General features: G+C 40.9%; 1 protein-coding gene and 1 pseudogene across 5 annotated transcripts in view; one reads left to right on the top strand and one right to left on the bottom strand.

The window, feature by feature from the left end:
* The window catches only part of ELMO1 (engulfment and cell motility 1), a 591,689-nt gene that overhangs the window by 66,944 nt on the left and 504,169 nt on the right, over positions 1 to 20,576 (top strand). The gene's annotated exons all lie outside the window — the stretch shown is intronic.
* Positions 5,801 to 6,881, bottom strand: LOC103785470 (small ribosomal subunit protein eS10-like; annotated as a pseudogene).

The raw sequence follows: 20,576 nt of genomic DNA, 5'->3' as shown, positions 1-20,576 counted from the left end.
AGATAAAGTTACTGTGATAAAATGTTACTATTTGGGAAATACGGGTGAAGGGTATACTTTACATTCATCTTGTTTATGTATGCCTGAAATTATTTTGAATGATCGACTCTAAATTGGGCTTAGGAGAAAACATTTTATTTTCTCCAAAATTGCAGAACACCCTCTATCCTAGTGGTTTCTAAGTAGTAGGAAGGAAACTTTTCTTTTTTAAAGGTAAGGCAAGTGTTTCTGAGATTGCCTTAAATGTATATAAAATAGCTAAAATATTTCAAAATTATCTTTTATCCAGAGAGTCTTGACATACCAGAAGAGCGAGTTAGAATGAAATGGACCAGTAGGAAGTATTTTTCTAATGTATAGATTGCTGAATTCTTAAAGAAAACTACTATATAATTTTTTTTCTTTTTCTTTTTGGCTCCTTAGGAGTCAACTTGAAAATGTATAATTTAAAATATTTTATTCCCGTTGTTCATAAACTTGCAGAGGGATCCTAACCCTTGTCATTGAACGTGTTTTAGAAGAGGAAATGAAATTTTACTAAGAAGTGAGAAATTCACCATAGAAAGGATTTTTGGAATGATGGGAGTGGTCAATCCTGGAACCCTGTTGAAGACTCTCTCCATCCCTATGGACTGGGAAGAGGTGTGGACACTGGATTTCTCATGTTCTAGAGATAAATTTCCCTCGACATTGGTTTGTGGATGGTTCAAGCTTTAACTCTGAAAATTTTTATTTTTCCATAAGTTTACATTTATGTTAATCTTATGGTCTACATTCCATCATGAAACCACCCATTGTTATTGTAAGTACTCTGGGATTGCCTTGTGAATTGTCACTTAAGAGGTAGTAGCCAGTTCCCAGTGGTTTCACTCTTCATTAGTGCAGGGTTGTAGATTACTGACTACTTTCGTACAGAATTAAGTCCACCTCATGAAGTTCTGCTTCTCAAACTCTGCCTTTGGTACTGGAACTTTAGTAAACCAGTAATCTAGGGGGTTTAAATAATTATGGTCACCCAGATTAGAGAAATGGTACTCTGAGAAAAGGTTGGTTCTTTTCTTAGTAATAGTTGTCTTATGAATGACACGGACTGTGAAGTTGGACATTATCTGGGATCAGTTCTCACTCTACAGCAGCTGGGTAATCTTAGACAAGCTATCTGTGCTATTGGCAGATTCTGTATTTGAGAATCCAGTTACTTGCTAGTATCTATTTGTAACCCCCAAATCAGTGCTTAAGGCACTTTTGTGGTCATTTGTGGATGAGCAGAGCAATGAAAAATTTGAGTCGCCTGATGGGCATGTTTCTAGCCCTGTCTTCTTGTTTCATGTCTCATACTGTAAACAAGTACTCTTTTTGTGGTCTATTTAATGCCACGTTTTTCACATTTTTGTGCTTTCTGTTGGTGATTTAGCTTTTTAAAATGGCCCTAAGGGTGGTACTGGCGTGCTGTCTAATGTTCCTAAGCACAAGAAGGCTGTATGTGCCTTGCGGAGGAAATATGAGTGTTAGATGAGCTTCGTTCAGGCATGAGTTACAGTGCTGTTGTCCATGGGTTCAAAGTTAATAACTCAATAATATGTATCAAAGAAAGTGTCTTTAAATAGAGACACACATAAAATAAAGTTGCACATTGATTTGTTGACAACGATGTTGTGACATTACTCTCAGAGGGACCTAACTCCGTATTTACCTTCAGGAGCGATCATTTAGTGTTGGCAAATTCAGTGTTTGTGGTGACTTTACAGAACACAACTACTTCTGATAGTGAGAATGGATTGTATTCAGTCTTTCTGACTATCAGCTTTGGAAAGTAACATTGAGACATTATCAGTCATTATGCCAGGGCAACACATGTAAACAAAGGCTATGTCAAGCAAACTGGGTCATATGGTCAACCTATCCCGGGTAAAATGGATATTAAAATACCTCCTTTCAGTAGCATTCAGCAAATAATTGTCCATCCCCTATGTAGCCAGGTACTATACTGGGAAATGGGTGTCAGTGATAAACAAAACCAACATGTGCTCTTTCTGCATGGTGTGTATAGTGTATTGGAATAGGAAGACACAAAATGAATAAGCATACAAATTATCATATTGTCTGTCATTCAAAAAGTCACCAGGATGGCTAAATAGTAGAAAGGAGAGCTTTATTAGTAATACGGGTTTGCAAGCCAGGAAGAGGAAGTCTGTACATGGACTGAAGGTACTCTATCTTGGAAGAGGGGAAGGACAGCTTGGATTTTATGCCTCACAGGATTCATACTACACAAGAGTCACGCATATTCAGCAGGTTTGGGGGAAAACCTGTGCATATTCATGAGAGGATCCAAGTGCATGCACAATGGGTAAACATATACGCAACATACATCCCACATTCACTTTGGGGCATAGTTTTAGAATTAAAACGAGGTGGAAAAGGCTCTTTACATCCAAAGGTGAACTATAGGACACAAAGACAGTTTGTGTGCATCATCTATAAGCTGCTGAAACTGGCCTAATGTCTGCAGTACCTTATCCAAAAAGAAAGTTTGTGAGGCCCGTCCTCTGTCCAATCAGAGTTGCGGTGGCCTGGGTTGTAAATCAGATTTAGGAGGAGTCTGATATCTCCTATTGTTTAGAAGTTTAGAGCCATAGGAATTTGGAAGTTTGCCATGCCAGCTGGGTCCTGACACCTCAATACATAAAAATCTTTCTTTTCTTAACCCTAGAGTCCATCTTAATTGATAAAGGGGTATCTGTTTTGATCTCTCAGATCACAAGTTATAAATTATGACCAGTTCTATGAAGAAAAACAATAAGCTTTTATTGACGAGAAGAAGTATAGAATTGGGAAGGTGGAATGGTGAGGCATGGAAGGCCTCTTTGAGAAGATGAAATTTAAAGCAAGATCGGTAGATGAGCTTCATTTTACCAGGAGAAGAGCTTCCCAGGTGGAGAATGAGGTAGTCTAGAGCCTGACCCCTTCAAGGAAGATCTTAGTGGCTGAAAAGTAATGAAGAAGAAGAATGTGATGAGGCCGGGCGCGGTGGCTCACACCTGTTAATCCCAGCACTTTGGGAGGCCGAGGTGGGTGGATCACGAGGTCAGGAGATCGAGACCATCCTGGCTAACATGGTGAAACCCCGTCTCTACTGAAAATACAAAAAAATTAGCCAGGAGTGGTGGTAGGCGCCTGTAGTCCCAGCTACTTGGGAGGCGGAGGCAAGAGAATGGCATGAACCCAGGAGGCGGAGCTTGCAGTGAGCTGAGGTCATGCCACTGCACTCCAGCCTGGGCGACAGAGCTAGACTCCATCTAAAAAAAAAAAAGAAGAAGAATGTGATGCAAGATAAAGTCCTGTTAAGAATTCTAGGAGCAATGGGGATCCACTGAAGGATTCTGAGCAGGGAAGTAATAAGATATTTTACAGTTCTCTGGAGTGTATGGAATTGGAAGTGGAAGGAAGAGCAAGTGAATGCAAAGGACCAGTTAGGAGGCTACTGCAGGGGTCCAAGCAAAAGTGACGGTGGCAGTAGAGGTGAAAGGAGAAGATAGGTTTGGAAGAGATACTCACAAGGTCGGATCTGTTAGTTTTGAATATGAATGTTTAAGATAAAAGATCAGGAATGATTTTCAAATTGTTTGAACAGAGGTACCATTTTCTGAAAGGGGAAATGTTGAAGGAGAAGTAGATCATGGGGCACAGAGTCAAGAATATAGCAAATTAAAGTTCATTTACATAGAAGACCATCTGTAAATATTAGTTTTTTTTTTCGTTTATACCACGGCAGTAGGAATTTTTAAAATGACATTGGTTCCTTTTATCTCCCTCTTTTTCTGGAGGGAGATTTGTAGATTCGTGTTTATCAGAGTCCAGATTTGGTAACCCCTCTTTCTATTTTCGTATCAGTTTTCTGGACATTCTTTTGCATGCATTAGGTGGACAGTCAGTTAATACTCATCTCCTCAGTTCTACCTCTCTCCACAAACTTCTGTGGTTTTCCTGGTGCAGGTTTCAGATCTGCTTCAGGATGCCAGGAAGAGAGAGAACGGGGAGCTTTATCTGGTCTAGATTCTTGTACAGGCCACACAGTACTCCAGCACTGGCCTTCTGAGGCTACAGCTCTTCAGTTCACTCCCAAGCTCAGCTGCTGTCCCAGGGCAGAGTCCCCATCCCAGCATGGCTGGGACCGTAGAAGCTTCAGTGGCAGCCATGCCATCAGCTGGACCAACCCATCCATAGGGACCTCCGGATTTTGTTTCTGAACTTGGGTTGTACTTCTGACTTCTCCTCCCATCTTTGGGAATTGCCTTGGGAAGAAAACTTTTCTTCTTAGGGTTGCATGGTCTGAGGGATGGGGGCTGTGCATTAACTGTCAATAGACAGACTAAAAGGAGAAAAGACAAGGTTGATTTCCATATGCTGAAGTACTCTTTGATGAGTGCTACACAGACAGGTAAATTTATATACCAATTTAACAAATAAGAGTAGTGCAGAGCTTCAGTGGGGAAGTATAGCAGGCCCTGTTGTGCTTTTTGATGCTTATGGCAACTGATTTTGTACTTCCTGGTGCCAAGGCGCTGGCTTGTCCCACATAGCAAACAGCCTTGGAGGAGGGGGTTCAATGGTGGCTGAATTTCTCAGAGGTTCTGCTTAAATTCAGAATACTACTTTGGTGGGCTGTTAATCCCTTCAGACCCTAAATTTGCTTTCCTCTCAGAAGAATCCTGGCCCATCAGAGAGTCTAAATTGAATGCCAGGAGAAAAGGGCTCCTGGAGGTGTCTCCTATCCACATGCAAGTATATCTACCTTCTCCCCAGTGACCTGCTCTGTCTACCAGAGAGCGTTGAGAGGGGTGACCGTCCTCTGTTCACAGAAAGGTGGTATTCCCCATTCTACCCTTGGTGGTGGTACTGGCGCATTCCATTTACGTAACTGTGTGAGGCCACTGTGTTGACTCATCCCTGAACCCAGAAGATCTGCCTCAAGTGACTTTTCACTTTGGCTACCCCGAGACACATGGCCTGGCACCTTCACTTTCCTGAAACTTGTGAGACATACCACATCCTATGGATATAGAGATTTTTAACTACAGATGGTCCCTGACTTCAACTTAAGATTTTTGGGGGTTCAATGGTGCAAAAGCAATAAGCATTCAGTAGAAACTGTACTTCAAATTTTGAATTTTGATATTTTTCTAAGCTAGCAATATGTGGCGTAATACTCTCCAAAACTTGCAGTCAGCCATGAGATCACATGATTTTGCCCACCTGTAGGCTAATGTAAGTGTTCTGAGCTCCTTTAAAGTAGACTAGGCTAAGCTATAATGAATGTCCTGTAGGTTAGGTATATTACATGCATATTTCACTTATGATCTTTTCAACTTAACAGGATATAACTCCATTGAAAGTCCAGGAGCATTGGTAATGGATTATTAAGGGATGCTGTGAGTTACCAGTTCACAGATTTCTTGCAACTTTTTAATCTCTGATAAATGAAAATGTTACACTCCAGTGGGTTCTTCTTGCCTGCTACACAGATAAAGCCAAAACGCTGAGACGGTGGTGTTGAAATAGGGAATGAGTTTAGTTATCACAAGGCAGCCGAGCAGGAGGACAGGAGACATTTCTCAAATCTGCCTCTCTGAGAGCTTGGAGGCTAGTGTTTTTAAAGGACACTTTGGTGGTCAAGAGGCTAGGGAATGAGTGCTGCTGATTGGTTGTAGATGAACTCATAGGAGTGTCGAAAACTGTCTTCATGCGCTGAGTCAGTTTCTGGGTGGGGGTTACAGTACTGATTGAGTCAGTTCCTTGAGATGAGTCAGGTCCCTGAGGTGGTAGTCGGTTCACCAGAATGCAAAAAATCTGAAACATGTCTCAAAGACCAATCTTAGGTTTTACAATCGTGATGTTATCTATAAAAACAATTAGAGAAGTTATAAATATTTTAACTTCTGGCAACATGACTTCTGAGCAGTAAGCAAGCTAGGGAACAATAGCTGGTTATCACTTACCTATGCAGGTACTCAGGCCCCTCCCATAGTTAGCTTTGTCTATGCCCAGGAATGAGGAAGGGCTGTTCGAAGCAAGATGGAGTCAGGTATGTCAGATTTCTTTCACTGTCATAGTTTTTTGCAAAGGCGATTTAGAAAAACGTTTAAAAACAGTGGGCACTAGGTCAGGTCTGTGATCAAAGGTATAATTCTATACCTTGCTAACTGAATTGGTTCATCACTTCCTTCAAGAGCTGTAAGAATCAGTGTTTTTTTGTGTTTGTTTGCTTGTTCATTTTTTTTAAGTTTTTTTGGCTGTAAGTTTATTCAATGCGAAATAATCCTCTCCAGTTTTACTGAGGTGGCTGACCATGTTCACAACCAAATCCTCTTCTAAACTGGAATTCAGTTGCTGACCCAGCCCCAGCCTCTACTTTCTTGTTGGCACCAGGAGGCACAGCACTATGTCTGCACGTATCTCTGTTGGCTTCCCCTCTTGTGAGTCTTGCAGGTTGCTCAGTCTCCAGACCTTTAGGCCGAGGCCTGCCAGTCTCTGGACGGCTGTGGCGTACAGTGGCAGGCACAGTCTCCAGGGTCAGATGAAGGTAATCACGGAGATACTGGATACCCTCATTGGTAAGGTACCAGTAGAAGTGTCTCCAGGCAAACTGTTCCTTCACACAGTCTCGGGACTTGAGAGACTGCATGGCCTTCATGACCTGAAGGTTGGGCACATTCTTGTCTGCCAGCTCCCGGTGCTTAGGCATGGGGGACATCCTTCTTGGCCACCATGACTCCCTCCTTAAAAAGGAGTTTATAAATGGCAATCTGGTTCTTCTTAGGCATCAACGTCTTGGTGGCTCTGGGGTCCGAGGTCGGGGCTTGAATCATACCTGACTCCATCTTGCTTCAAACCTCACGGGCTGACTGCCCTTGCTATTGCTGGGCATAAACAAGGCTAACTATGGGAGGGGCCTGAATTCTGCTAAGACCTGCATAGGTAAGTAATAACCAGCTGTTGTTCCCTAGCTTGCTTACTGCTCAGGAGTCATGTTGCCAGAATCAGGTTTTTGGTTAGGAACCATTTAATATTTGTTTACTAGATTACAAAAACAGAAATATTTTCTTTTTCTTTTTTCAGTTACCAAGTGTTTAGCAAGGGAAATGTAATCTGCTACAATATGATTATGCCTTCTCTTGAACACTGTGTTGCTTCTAGGGAGAGGAAATACTAGAGGAATCAGGAAGATGGGAACAAAGAGCAAAAAATTACTTTGTGGAGTTAAGAGATTTTTTCTTTCTTTTCTTCTTTTTTTTGACAGACTCTTGCTCTGTCACCCAGGCTGGAGTGCAGTGTGATCTCAGCTCACTGCAACCTCCACCTCCTGGGTTCAAGCAATTCTCTGCCTCAGCCTCCCAAGTAGCTGGGATTACAGGCATGCACCACCACGCCCGGCTAATTTTTGTATCTTTAGTAGAGACAGAGTTTCACCATCTTGGCTGCACTGTCTTGAATTCCTGACCTCATGATCCACCCACCTCAGCCTCCCAAAGTGCTGAGATTACAGGCGTGAGCCACTGCGCGCAGCCAAGTTATTTATTTATTTATTTATTTTGAGATGGAGTCTCGCTCTGTTGCCCAGGCTGGAGTGCAGTGATGCAATCTTGGCTCACTGCAACCTCCGCCTCCTGGGTTCAAGTGATTCTCCTGCCTCAGCCTCCTGAGTAGCTGGGACTACAGGTGCGTGCCACCACACCTGGCTAATTTTTTGTATTTTTAGTACAGATGGAATTTCTCCATATTAGCCAGGATGGTCTTGATCTCCTGACCTTGTGATCCACCCGCCTCGGCCTCCCAAAGTGCTGGGATTACAGGCATGAGCCGCCGCTCCCGGTGCCAAGGGATTTTTTTAAACGACTAACTAATGTTCTTTTTTATCTGGCAACCAGTAATGATGCATTGGTTATAGCATATATAGGTTTTAGCAAGATTTCAAAAAAATTATTAATTCTCGGACAACATGGAGAAATGAGAGCTGGATGCTAATATAGTTAGACACGATGGTTACATAACAACAGCAAAACCTCAGCCTCCCCTCTCCTTCTCTCCCTGTGGGTACTTGGGTGACCCTGAGCTGATGTTCAGCTAGGACTCACTGGCATACTGGTGTTAGGGCCAGCATTCATTCCAATGGATCATTGTGCACCCTGTATTGTTGTTAAATATTTTAAATATGCTCTCAGGGTGTAATAAACTAGAGCTCTTGGGAAAAGCAGACCAAAGCTGGGCCACGGCCACGTTAGCTCTTTGGGAACTTCATGCATGGTGCCCACACCCTACCTCTAGTTAAAATGAGAAACAACAATAAAATAAGTAACGAAATCCAACACTGTACATTTTCCCCATAATGATGACTTCAGTATATCTTTAGAAATATTAAGTAACAAATTATGTTTTATTTTCTCATTGATTGGGTGCTCCTGCTTTGCTGGTGCCTTAAACATGAGCCTTTGTTAAGCTCAGAGTAGGCCTCCCTGAGGCAGCAGGCAAAGGAGAGAACTGAGAATTAAGGATTTGTTCTGTTTATATTTTGAGCTTCCATTGGTAGTTGTGTTGGTTTAAAGTGAGTGCAAATTGTTTGCACAGCCATTAAGCGTTTATGATAATGTATTGAGTTGTTTAAAATAAAAGCACTGCTAAAATTAAAAAATTAAAATAGCACCATTAAACAAATAAGGCTTGGATTTTTTTTTTTTTTTTGAGATGGAGTCTCGCTCTATCATCCAGGCTGGAGTGCAGTGGGATGATCTCAGCTCACCACAACCCCCACCTCCTGGTTTCAACCTTTTCTCCTGCCTCAGCCTCCTGAGTAGCTGGGATTACAGGCATGTGCCACCACACCCAGCTATTTTTTTTTAATTTTTAGTAGAGACGGGGTTTCAACATGTTGGCCAGGCTGGTCTCAAACTCCCGACCTCAGGTGATCTGCCTGCCTCAAGCTCCCAAAGTGCTGGGATTACCGGTGTGAGCCACCACACCTGGCCACCTTGTAATTCTTTTAATGGAATAAAGCAAAATACTCAACAGAGAGGGATTTACTACAGAAGTGTAAATTGATTAAACTACCACTTTTGCATATTGGATTGGTGAAATTATTTGCTTTTCACTTTAGGTTAAGTGTGCCTTTCCCAGAACCGACCTCTGCTAGCGCCGTCTTCAGTGTTACACCTGATTCCGTCTCCTGCTGCACCATGAAATGCTGACTCTCAAGGCAGACAATGGGACAGGATTTCAGACAGAACCATTTACCTGCCTGTGTGATGTTTCCCTGTAGGTGACACAGCATGGGTGCCACTTCCGTACCAGCTGTGGAAGTCTGGCTCTTCCCTTTAGTAGCCTCAGGATACAGGGCTGCTTCTGGCTTCATTTACCATCATTAAGAGCCTGTCTGACTGGAAGAGATGTTATCTCATGATAATTGTTCCCTTCTGCTCATTGCCAGGTTGGAAAAATAGATAATGGTGAAAAAGTGTGCTGAGAAGCACCAATTGCCAGATCCCCTAATGAGTGAGGTATTAATCTAGAAATATAGTGGAAAATTTCCTTTAAATATGTAAACTAGACTGAAGGGACTGGCAGAAAGTAGGGTGACAGTTGTTTATGAAATTATTGCATTTTTGTTAGTTTGAAATAGACTTGCATATGTTTCTGTTAGCCCTGGGGAAGAGAGAAAATTTTATTAGTGTAATTAAAAGTTATAAAAAGCACTCATTATTAAATTGCTATAACTTTAAAAATGAGATACGTAAGTTAGGAGGGATAAAAAGATAAATGCCTGGAAAATTTTATTTTGACCTGCTTGACTTTGTGAACTTAGAAAATAATAATGATCATTTATTGAGCGTGTAGTATGTACCAGGGACTCATTGTAATCATTTAATCATCACAGCAACCCTATGAGTTATAGCGGTATCATTCCCATTTTACAAATGGGGAAACAGGCCTGTCAAGGTTAACCGATTTACCCAGAATCATCTGGCTAGTTAGTGCTAGATCCAGGGTTCTAGCCCTGGCCTTCTGACCTCAGAGGTTATGGTCTTCATTCTTCATATTTTAAATGCCTCAGTCACTTAACTTTTTTGGGTTAGTTTCCTTTTTTTTAAAATGTGGGGGCAAGACTAGATTCTTTATAATAAATTAGAGTTTTGGAACTGTGCTATCTTTTTTTTTAACTGAAACTGAGCAGAGGCAATGTTCATCACATAGTCACTGCAAAAGGTCAAGAGAATGACTAAATGGTAATTACCAGCAGTATTTGTAGCAATTTAAGTCATTTCAGGATTTTACCTTTGACAGTTATTAGTTATTAGTTTTAGTAACAGGGACACTGAGAGAAGGTATTTCTTAGTCTACATCTCATTTGCTTCCTGATTTCTCTCTGAACCAACCTCCCCCAACCCATCTCTCCCTGGAGCTGCTAAATAATCACACCTCAAGCAACGGAAATCGGCTGCTCTTCGCAACTCATCAAGGGAGTGATGACTAAATGCAGGGGATGAGTGAGAAGAGGGAATTCAGGCAACGATTAAGAAACAGGCCACTAATTAGGAGAACCAGGAGAGACTGCTGTTATCTTGTGCTATTCAATCTGGAAGTTACTAAACTCTACCTTAGTAGAAAATGTGCGCCTGACTTCTTTAGGAAAGAAAAGAAACGTTCATTCGCAGATCCTAGATTCCTCTAGATTGCTTGGAGATTCCTAAGACATAGCCAATTGAAATATATATATATGTACTTTCATATTTATTACTGAAGGAACCCCCCCATTTTGTTACTGTGCTTAAGTTTGGTGTTTCACATAAGTTTTCCGAGTAAATGAAAGCTAAAACTAAATAGTTCAAAATAGATTATAATGAAATGTTAAACCTTTATTAAGTATATGATACAAGCAAATGATGCATTAGAACATCTATGCATTGTTTAGTGAAGAATTATAAGATGAATATCCATGTACCCATCATGCAGCCTAAGAAATAGAATGCTGGCAGTACTTTTCAAGCATGGATCCCATTCTCTTCCCTAACTCAAGTAAAGATTGTTCTGAATATTTTATTAGTAATCTCTTTGTTTTATTTTAGGGTTACACAAATATAAATAATTTTTTTTTGCAACTTTATAAAAATGGAATGATTCTCTCTGAGTTTTTCAGTGGCTTGTTCAGTATTAACATTGTTTCTGAGATTCAACTATGAGAATGTAGTTCACCCATGTAGATGTAGTTCATTTTTATTCTTCAGAGTATATTCCATTTTATGAATATGGGACAGTTAATTTTTTCTCAGGAGAGATAGACATTTGTTTGTTTCCATTTTCTTGCTATTAGGAGGATGTTGTAAATATTTTTGTCCATCTCTCTTAGTGTAGATGAGCAAGAGTTTTTCCAGGATATATACCCCAGGAGAGGAGATGCTGTGTTGAAGGCTACACACACCTAAAATTTTACTGGGCAATGCCAACTTGTTTCCAAAGTAGTTGTGCCAACTTTAATTCTCACCAGGAGTACATGAAAGTTCCTGTTGCTCCACATACTTGCCAAAACTTGGGGGCTGTCAGATTATATACATTTTCTAGCCTTTTGGGTGTAAAATGGTGTCAGCTTGGCGGGGGTTCTCTGCATTCCTCTGATTACTAATGAGGTTGACCTTCTTTTTATAGGTTTATTGACCTTCTTGTTTTTTCATGAAATGCCTGGATATGCCTTTTGGGTTGCTTGTCCTTTTCATATTGATTCATTGGAGTTCTTTATATATTTTGTGTACTAACTCTTTGTTCATTATCAATGTCACTGTAGAGGCAGAAATGGGGTGATCCCTTTTCTCCCCATCATAAGAGTCATAGCCCACACCTTTATAACAAAATATAGATCAACAAGAGAAAAACGTAACAAGTTCATTAATGTACTTAAACACGGGAGCAATACAAAACATATGAAAACTCAAGAAGGAACCAGATGGTTGATGCTTAAATATCCTTTTCACTGGGGAGAAGGAGGTGGAGAGCCGTAAATGAATGGGCCCCAAAAAACACACCAGTGGTTTGTAAATGATTCTCTTTGGACTCTGAATGGGACCTAAGGATAAATAGTAGCTGCAGACAAGTTACAGGAAGGTAAGCGCAGAGCCGCATTGTGAACAAAGGTCTTATTATGCAGATAACAGTCTTCCAGGTCTTCCCTTGGAATTGCCCTCAGGAGAGCAGAGGCGGAGGCGACTGGGCATGGTGTCCTGAGCATAGAGACTTCTAGTCTCTTCTCTGGTGGTTAATGTTTCCTGGTTATTTAATGAGATTCCTAGGGAAGGAGTTTTGAGGCAATTGCATTTCTTTTAGAAGTTTTCTCAATCAGATAAGGGAACTTAAAGAGAGAGCCAGTCCTGGTGCTTCGAATAGTAAGGAGGATCAGAAGGAGTAGGGAGAGGTCAGAGGGAGACCTTGAGGCTGCTTCATTAGTTCAGCATGTCAAAGCACCATATTTCAGGGCATTTTCTGAGCCCCAACATTGAAGATATCTTCTCTCAATATGTGGTTTCTATTTTTTTATTAAAATTTTTTTGTTATATTTTTTCTTATCAAACCTTTTGATAAGCAGAAATTCTTAATTATATTGTAGATGGATTGGTCAGTCTCTTTTTTTTTTTACATTTTGGGCTATATATAGCTTGCTTAAGAAATCCTTCTTACCCGTTGGTTATTAGGATATTCTTGTATCCTAAGATTTTCTGAGATGTCTGTTTTTCTTTTTCATTCAAATAGTTAATCTCTGGAATTGTTTTGTTTAATGTGGATTGTAAAGTAGAGGCTGATTTCATTTTGCCCCCTACATTGTCCCAATGCCACTTATTAAATACAGGTTGAGTATCCCTAATCTGAAAATCCAAAATTTGAAATGCTTCAAGATGCAAAGCTTTTTGAGTGCCGACATGACACTCAAAGGAAACGCTCATGGAAGCATTTCAGATTTCAGATTTTTGGATTAGGGATGCTCAGCCAGTAGGTATAATGCAAATACTACAAAACCTGAAAGAATCTGAAATCTGAAACACTTCTGGTCCCAAGTATTTCAGATGAGGGATTTTCATCCCTTCCATCTCCCCCAGCCACTGGTCTGCACTGTCACTTTTGGCACATATCAAGCTTCCATATGGGTGAAAGTCATCCAGACTATAAATGTTACATAACCTTGTTGACATCTTTATAATATTGGGCTCTCTTAATCTTAAACTTTATATGTTTATCCATTTATTTTGGTGTTCTTTAATATTTTTCAGTAACTTTTATTGCTTTATACAGAAATATCTTGTAAAATGCCAAGAGGGAAAGCTTCTCCCTTCATCTCCTGAAGGTTTGCTGAAAATATACTGACAAAAGGCCAATGAAAAGGAGAGAAAGGCATACAATGTATTTAATGTGCACAATGCAGGGAATCACATGAGAATGATTTACCAATAGCCCAATGTAGTCCAGATGCTTATATACCCTTCTATATGTGGGAGAGAGGAGACAGAGAATGTGCAAATAAGTAACAAAGTTCCCCTGAGCTCTGAGGGAGGTGTCAGGAAGGTGAGGGATGGAACTTCACTGTGAGCAAAGGTCATCTTATGCAGATAAAGCCTCCCAGGTAATCTATGAGAGTTGCCCTTAGGAGAATAGATGAAAAGCCTGTCCAGATGTGGTGATCTTCTTTTCCTGGGTGGTTGATCTTTTTGGGCTATTTGATGAGATTCCTAGGGAGTGGGGTCTTAAGAAATTCCAAAGAGAGTCCCTCCCGGTTCTTTGGTAAAGAAGATCAGAGACAGGGAGGTGGAAGCAGGTCAGAGAGAAACCTTGGTTCTGAGGCTTATTTCTGAGGCTTTTCACTTTTCAAAGCACTTAGCATGCCAAAGCTCCGTATTGTGATGAATCATTTTCTGGACTCCAACACTATCTTCTTGTTTTCTTATTATCATGAAATGTATATTTAAGACATAGTTCTTTCTGATGCTTTGTTCCTGGTGTATAGAAATGCTAATCACTTTAATATATTGATTTATACTCAGAAACCTTGATAAAGCCTTATTAATCCTAATAGTTTCTGATAGACAATAATATCATCTGAATAATGAAAAATTTGCCACCCCATTCTTAAAATGTTTAGAATGAGATTTCCAGTACAATATTGAATAGAGGCAGTGATATTTGACTTCCTCGCCTTGTTTTTGATTTTAAAGGAAAAGTTTGATGGCTCACAGTTGAGCATGATGATTGCTATAGACTTTCTGTAGATATCCTTTAGGAAGGAAGCTTTCTGCCATTCCTAATTTGCCTACTTTCCTAAGATGCTTTAAAAAATTATGATTGACTTGTGTATTGGTCCTGTTTGACGATTGCAGAAAGGAGTTACATTTATTATCCGTGATTGTTTTTGATGTCTGCCATGGATATTAGTGGGGAGGGAAAGATAGGAGGAGGTAATATATGCTTATTATATACTTATTTTCTGATTACTTTATATGCTATAAAATAATTTCATGCAAATTACCTCATTTGGGTTATTGTTTCCAGTGTCTTTTGTTCGTTTGTTTGTTTGTTTCTGGTAGGGACTTAGAGGATTCTAATTCCATAACTGTGGCTGGTCTTATGCCCACCAGTTTTTCCTACCACACACGGGTGATATTCAATTTGCACTATGCTTAATTAACCTATTCTTTCTTCCTTAGTCTTCTCTAGTCTTCCATGTCACACACTTAGTGAATTGCACCTGTAGCCTGTTATTTTTCACTGTACTCCTGAAGAATTTTCTTAAAGTATCTAAGAAATCAGTGGTGCCCTTCCATTCTGATCCTTTTCTTCCTTCATTCACTTATTCACTTGCCAGATATCCACTGATAGCATACTATGTGACCACAGGTAAAACGGTGAAGAAAACATCCCTGCCCTCATAGAGTTTACACTCCAGAGTGGAATTAGGACAATAAACACATAGACCGGTGTGTAACATTGCAAGGTAGTGATGCGGTGAGTAAAGGAGTGAGTGGGAGAGAGAAAGAGAGGGAGGGATTACTGGGAATGTGTGTGTGCCAATTTTACCGGCATTAGGTTACTTAGGAAAGGCTTCCCTGAGGAGATGACCTTTGGTCTGAGTCCCAAATACAGTGAGAAAGTCAGCTGCGGGAAGTTCAGGAACAGCAGATGAATGACAGTGTGGTGCGTCTGGGGAACTTGAAGAAGTCAGGTGTGGTCACCAGAGAGTGAGCCAGGAGAAACTGGTAGGGGACAGAGAAAGAGACAGAGGCCAGGAAATGCTGGGCTTGCAAGATCCTCATTAGAGAGATTTTGCTTTTATTGATGTGATGAAACTATGAAAGTATATTTTAGTAGCACATAATATCTTTGTTTACTTTCTCAAAGAATTCATCAGTCTGTTGTCTGATTTCTGGGAATAAGAATGCATCCTGGGCTTCGCTCTTGTCTCAGAATCTCCAAACTCAGTGATCGATGGGAAGAAGCTTCTTGTTAATATTTTTGAAATGAATAAAGAATCTCTCTTTCTCCATTAGAGGAGTTCGGAGAATGCTATTGCTAAAGTTGGCCTGGCTCACTGCACCATGTTGGGAGGTGATGCTACAGGGGGGAGATTACAGAGGAATAAGACAGCATTGAGTTTCCTTTGTGGTAGAGGCTCATTGTGTGAGGACGGGAGATTCTCAGTCTGACTTCCTTCTCCAGGTAGAAACATCTAACTTAACCACGTGTAAATGATTCATGTGTGACTCCATAACTTTGTCTTGCTTGTGCTCCTGTTCTAAACTCTAGGTGTTGGGAGATTGGAATGGATCTCATTTTGAACTGGATCTTAACTTCTTTGCTTCAATCCCCTGTTGATAAAATGAGATTATACAGCAATATTTGCTGACCTTCCTCACAGAGACCCTACGTGTGATGAAGTGATTTAGATGTTGAAAGGGTGGTTTGTTTTCTTAATATATGAGAAATAGTTAATGCTAAAGTCTGATATAAAACGATTATTAATAATAATTTTTATTTTTACTTTATGTAATGTAATTTAACTCTGAAGAAAAAAATGCTGGATATTCTTTTGAGACCACCGAAAGGATATGGCGATAGTTTCTTCCTTTGTCTTATAGAAGAATACATGCTATAGAAATCGAGGAGCAAAAATCAGGGCATTCTTTCTGAATTTTCTTTCTCATCTTTTAGCCCCTTTGAATATGGTGTGATTTTTAGAAACAACTTAGAATTTAGAAACAACTTCTAGGTCATTTTAATAAACTTGGGAACCTCCTTGGTGGAGAGGTCCCTGTAAGTGGTGAATGGAAGTGAAATCTTATCTTGGGCATTCATCTATCAGATATTTTCTTATTAATGTAGTGGCTGTACTCTTTAGTAGGTTCTACAATACATATTAGCCATTTTACATTTTCTTACTTGTGAAGCTTAAAAACACTGCACACATTTGATACTACGACAGTACAAGAGGGAGAATGGCGCTTATGATAATACTTTACTATGTCTCTGCCTCGAAAAAGTAAGTAGTGAGTTGGAATAATTGTTTAAGTGACTGTAAGAAAGGAACCTGCTATTCAGGAAAGAAGACTTTTCAGATTGTCTGCGTTGATTAATGCATTGGTTAGTTCTTCAACTCCCCACTTTACCTCAGAAGCCACATTTTTTCCTGTGTTGTCTTCACCCTGGGTTTGAACTTCTATGATGGCTGAAATCAAAGTTTTGGTCATAAGAAAGAATGACTGAGATGAGTAGTTGGTGTTTGAGAGCTGGTGCTTTGCCCATGCTGGGTAGAAGAAGGCTTCTCTTCTGCTTTTTCCAGCGGGAGAGCTTCTTCAGGTCCACTGTTGAGCAGGTGTCCTGCTACCCGTTCTGTTCTGCAGTGACTTTGGTGTTGGTCCACACCAACTAGAGGGAGCTTGGGTACAGGGTTGACTCTGTGGAGCTCGGAAGCTCCTGGGTCCACTCTTATCTTCCCCATACTTCAGTAGGATCCCCTGCAGCCAGCCTGGGAATTGATCAGTGCTCAGCAAAACAACCTCTTTTATTTTCCAGTGTCCTTTTGAAAGACCCTTCACTCTGTGAAGTTTCACAGCCTTTGATTACTGCAAGAATTTAGGACCACATCATAGAATTTAAAACACAAAGTGGAAATGTGGCCTGGTGTTAGAAGTTATTTCTGTAAATGGGAATGGCTGTGTTTTCCATTCAGTGGGAATGGACAGGAAAACTGCTGTTGCATTTCCATTCTCCGCAGGCTCAGATGGAAACGTGTGGGGGTGAGGAGCTTTCTGTTTGATAAAAGCTAAAAAGCCCACTCGCATTCCTAAACTTTCAAGTTATGACAGTCATTCACGACTGTCAAATATAATGGCATTTTGGACATCATCCAGGAATCGTTAACAGGTTCCAAGTGCCTTGGCACAAAGAGTTTACAAAAACATTCTGAGCTTTGTTAAGAAGACACTTCTGACCCACCTTCAATAGGATTCACTTTTTGTGTTATCTTTCTATCAATGGTAATAGAAAAGCCAATATCCTTAGTTGTCTGGTACCTGAAAAACAGGATATATCCACAAAAGCACTTGAGTTTGCTCTCCTTCCTCAAGCAAAACTTGCCAAATTTTAAAATGGTGAAATGAGAAGAAGAAGAAATTTGGTTTTGAGTTGAATTTTCCCTATCTTAATTACAGAAGGTAAGTATTCTGAAAAAAAAAATTAAGCCAGCATTAAAGCATTAAAGCATGCTTTCTAGAACCTACAAGTTATTTTCCTATGTGTTAAAGGTTTCGAAAACAAGTGAAGAAGTCTCTTTCTCCCATTGGATGAACATTTAGGTATTTAGGTGAAAGCAAAAATGATCAAGTGTGAATAAAACTCTTCAGGAGATCTCTAGTTTAAGAATAAATATGTTTCAATATTCTTGCTTGTTTTCTGAAACTGGGAACAATTTTAGTCATAGATTTAACATCATATTTGGCAGAATACACTCAACCATGGGAGGGTCCCCTGTGTCTCTCTGGAGTCTCATTTTATATTAATAAAGGCATAGATGAAAACTGCTTAGAGTCTTTGGTTCTGAGGGAAACACTGATTGAGGATTGAAGTTTGGCCTGCTGAGAGCATGGTCAGCCTTTGCCTGTATATTGGCCCAGGTATGGGGTATGGTGTTGGGGGTATTGTCTGACTTCTGTGGGGAGAGGACTCCTTTATGTCAGAGAGGCCTAAGGCCCTGGCAGAGTGTTAGTCAGAAATGAATTGAGAGAGGGATTCCTGAGGGATTTGCATTAGTCAAATGAAGAAGCATGGGTGAGAGTGGGTGGTGGTGCCTGTGGGGGGTTAGAGTCCTTCTAGGCCTAGGGTGTGATTTTCTACTGAACTCTTCCCTGGCTTCTTTGGTTTTCTAGTCACTTGGTTTAATTTTTCTACCCTGATTCCTAAGCCCTGGAGGTGTCTTCCTTCTCTTTCAACTTCTACCAATGTTTAGATCTTATGGTCACGTGATTTCTGAGAATTTAACTTCATAGCTTATCCTCTTGTCTTCTGACTCAAAGGCAAGCACATTCAAGATTTATTTTTCCCCTTATAGCAAAAAATGAAAGGGGAGAAGTGAAAGGAGGTAGGTGTGCTTTAGAGTGATTTCAAGTAACTGGGCGTAGAAAGGGAAAATGGAGAGGAAGAGAGACTACATTTCATTGTAGGAGCTTGGCATGTTTGGGCAACTGAGAGAGGGCTGGAGCCACTGACGTGGGATGGGGATAGGAGAGAGGAATGAGGTGAGGGAGAGAGAGATGGATGGATGCACGGGATGAGGTCTGGACAGGTGGGCCCTGGTTAGATCACACAGGCCTTTGCGGGCCATGTTAAAGACTTTGGATTTGAGCTTGAGAGCAGTGGGGAGCCATTGAAGGGATTTAAACAGAGGAGGTGTTTGAAAGTCTTTGTGGTTTCGACTTTGGTGGCTATGTAGAGAATAGATCTAAGGGCTCTTGCAAGAGCCCAGGTGGGAAATGTTGGTTTGGCCTAGGGAATGTTTGTGAGGGTTGAGTTGGATTGGTGGTGGCCTGGACATGGAGGGGAGGGAGAAGGAGTGTGAAGGACTTCTTGGTCTGGCACAAGCACCTGAAGTCATCAGAGGGCCCTGAAGTTGTCAGAGGGCCCCGAAGTCATCAGAGGAGGCTAGTTCATGCTCTGACAACAGCATCTTCAACATTTCAGGTTACTGCAACAGAGTTTGCAGTCTTGCAAAATCTGCTCTAAGTCCAAGTGACCCTCCAGGGCAGCTGTCCTCAAACTCAATGGTTTAGTCTGCCTTCCATATCAGTACACGTTCTACCAAATTCACTGTGGCAAGGGAAGAGAGAACCTGGCTCTCCAGTGCCTCTGTCACTTCCACTCACATGTCTTTAGCCACAAGACTCATATATATGGCTGTGGCCTTATCCTGCAAGGGGGCTAGAAGTGCAGTCCCCTGGAGTGCTCAGAGGAGGGGAAGCAGGAAATCTGGTGTAAAGGTGTACCACAAAGCCATTTTCTAATGTGAGGAATCTGAAGGAAAAATAGCTTCTGGAGGAAAGAGTTCAGTTTTTGATATGTTAAATTTGAGATGCTTGTGAGATACCTAAGTAGCTATGTCAAGTAGGCAGTTGGCTATTTGAGGGAGGGAGGGAAGAAGGAAGGAAGGAATGAAGGAAGGTTGGTTGGCTTGGGTTCAGGATATACATTTAAAATGTATCTATGGGATCGGATGAGACTACCTAGAGGCGATGCCTGGAGAAAGACAAGGACTCAGAAATGAGTCCTGTATTAGTTAGTCTAGGCTAAACTCTGTTGTGAGTCCAAGCAATCTTAAAAGTGCTAGTGGCTTATCACAGGCTTACCCATGCCAGATGTCCACTGGGGGACAGTGGGTGGCCCTGTCATATTTAATTGTACCATCTGAGCAGAAACTTTGTGTATTGTGTTCAATGTCTTGTGCTCAATACCTAGAAGCATACCTGGCGGGAGGTAGTACCTGGCAATACCTGGCACAAGGATGTAACGGAGAAATTATATATATATATATCATATACATTTCTATTGAGGTACAATAAAATCAATTTTCATTTAGCGATATTGACCAATGTATGTAGTCATGTAACCATCACAACACAGTCAAGAAACAGACCATTTTAAAGCTTTATTTTATTTTTTATTTTCTTCATGCTACCTCGTATAAGAGAAATAGACCAGTTTCATCACCCTAAAAAGTTCCCTTGTGCCCCCTTGCAGACTCTGCTTCCACCTCACCCCTGGTAACCACTGATAGGCTTTCTTTTTGTGTGTGTGACTGGGTCTCTGTCTCCCAGGCTGGAGTGTGGTGGTGCAACCTCTGCTCACTGCAACCTCCACCTCCTGGGCTCAAGAGATCCTTCCACCTCAGCCTCCCAAGTAGGTGGGACTTACAGGTGTGTGCTACCACGCCTGGTTAATTTTTCTGTATTTTTTATAGAAACAGGGTTTCCCTGTGTTGCCCAGGCTGGTCTCGAACTCCTGAG

This window comes from Pan paniscus, chromosome 6, assembly GCF_029289425.2.
Source record: "Pan paniscus chromosome 6, NHGRI_mPanPan1-v2.0_pri, whole genome shotgun sequence".
Classification (NCBI taxonomy): Eukaryota; Metazoa; Chordata; class Mammalia; order Primates; family Hominidae; genus Pan; species Pan paniscus.
Note: the sequence above shows the minus strand (reverse complement) of the source record. Positions and strands in the feature narration are given on the sequence as shown.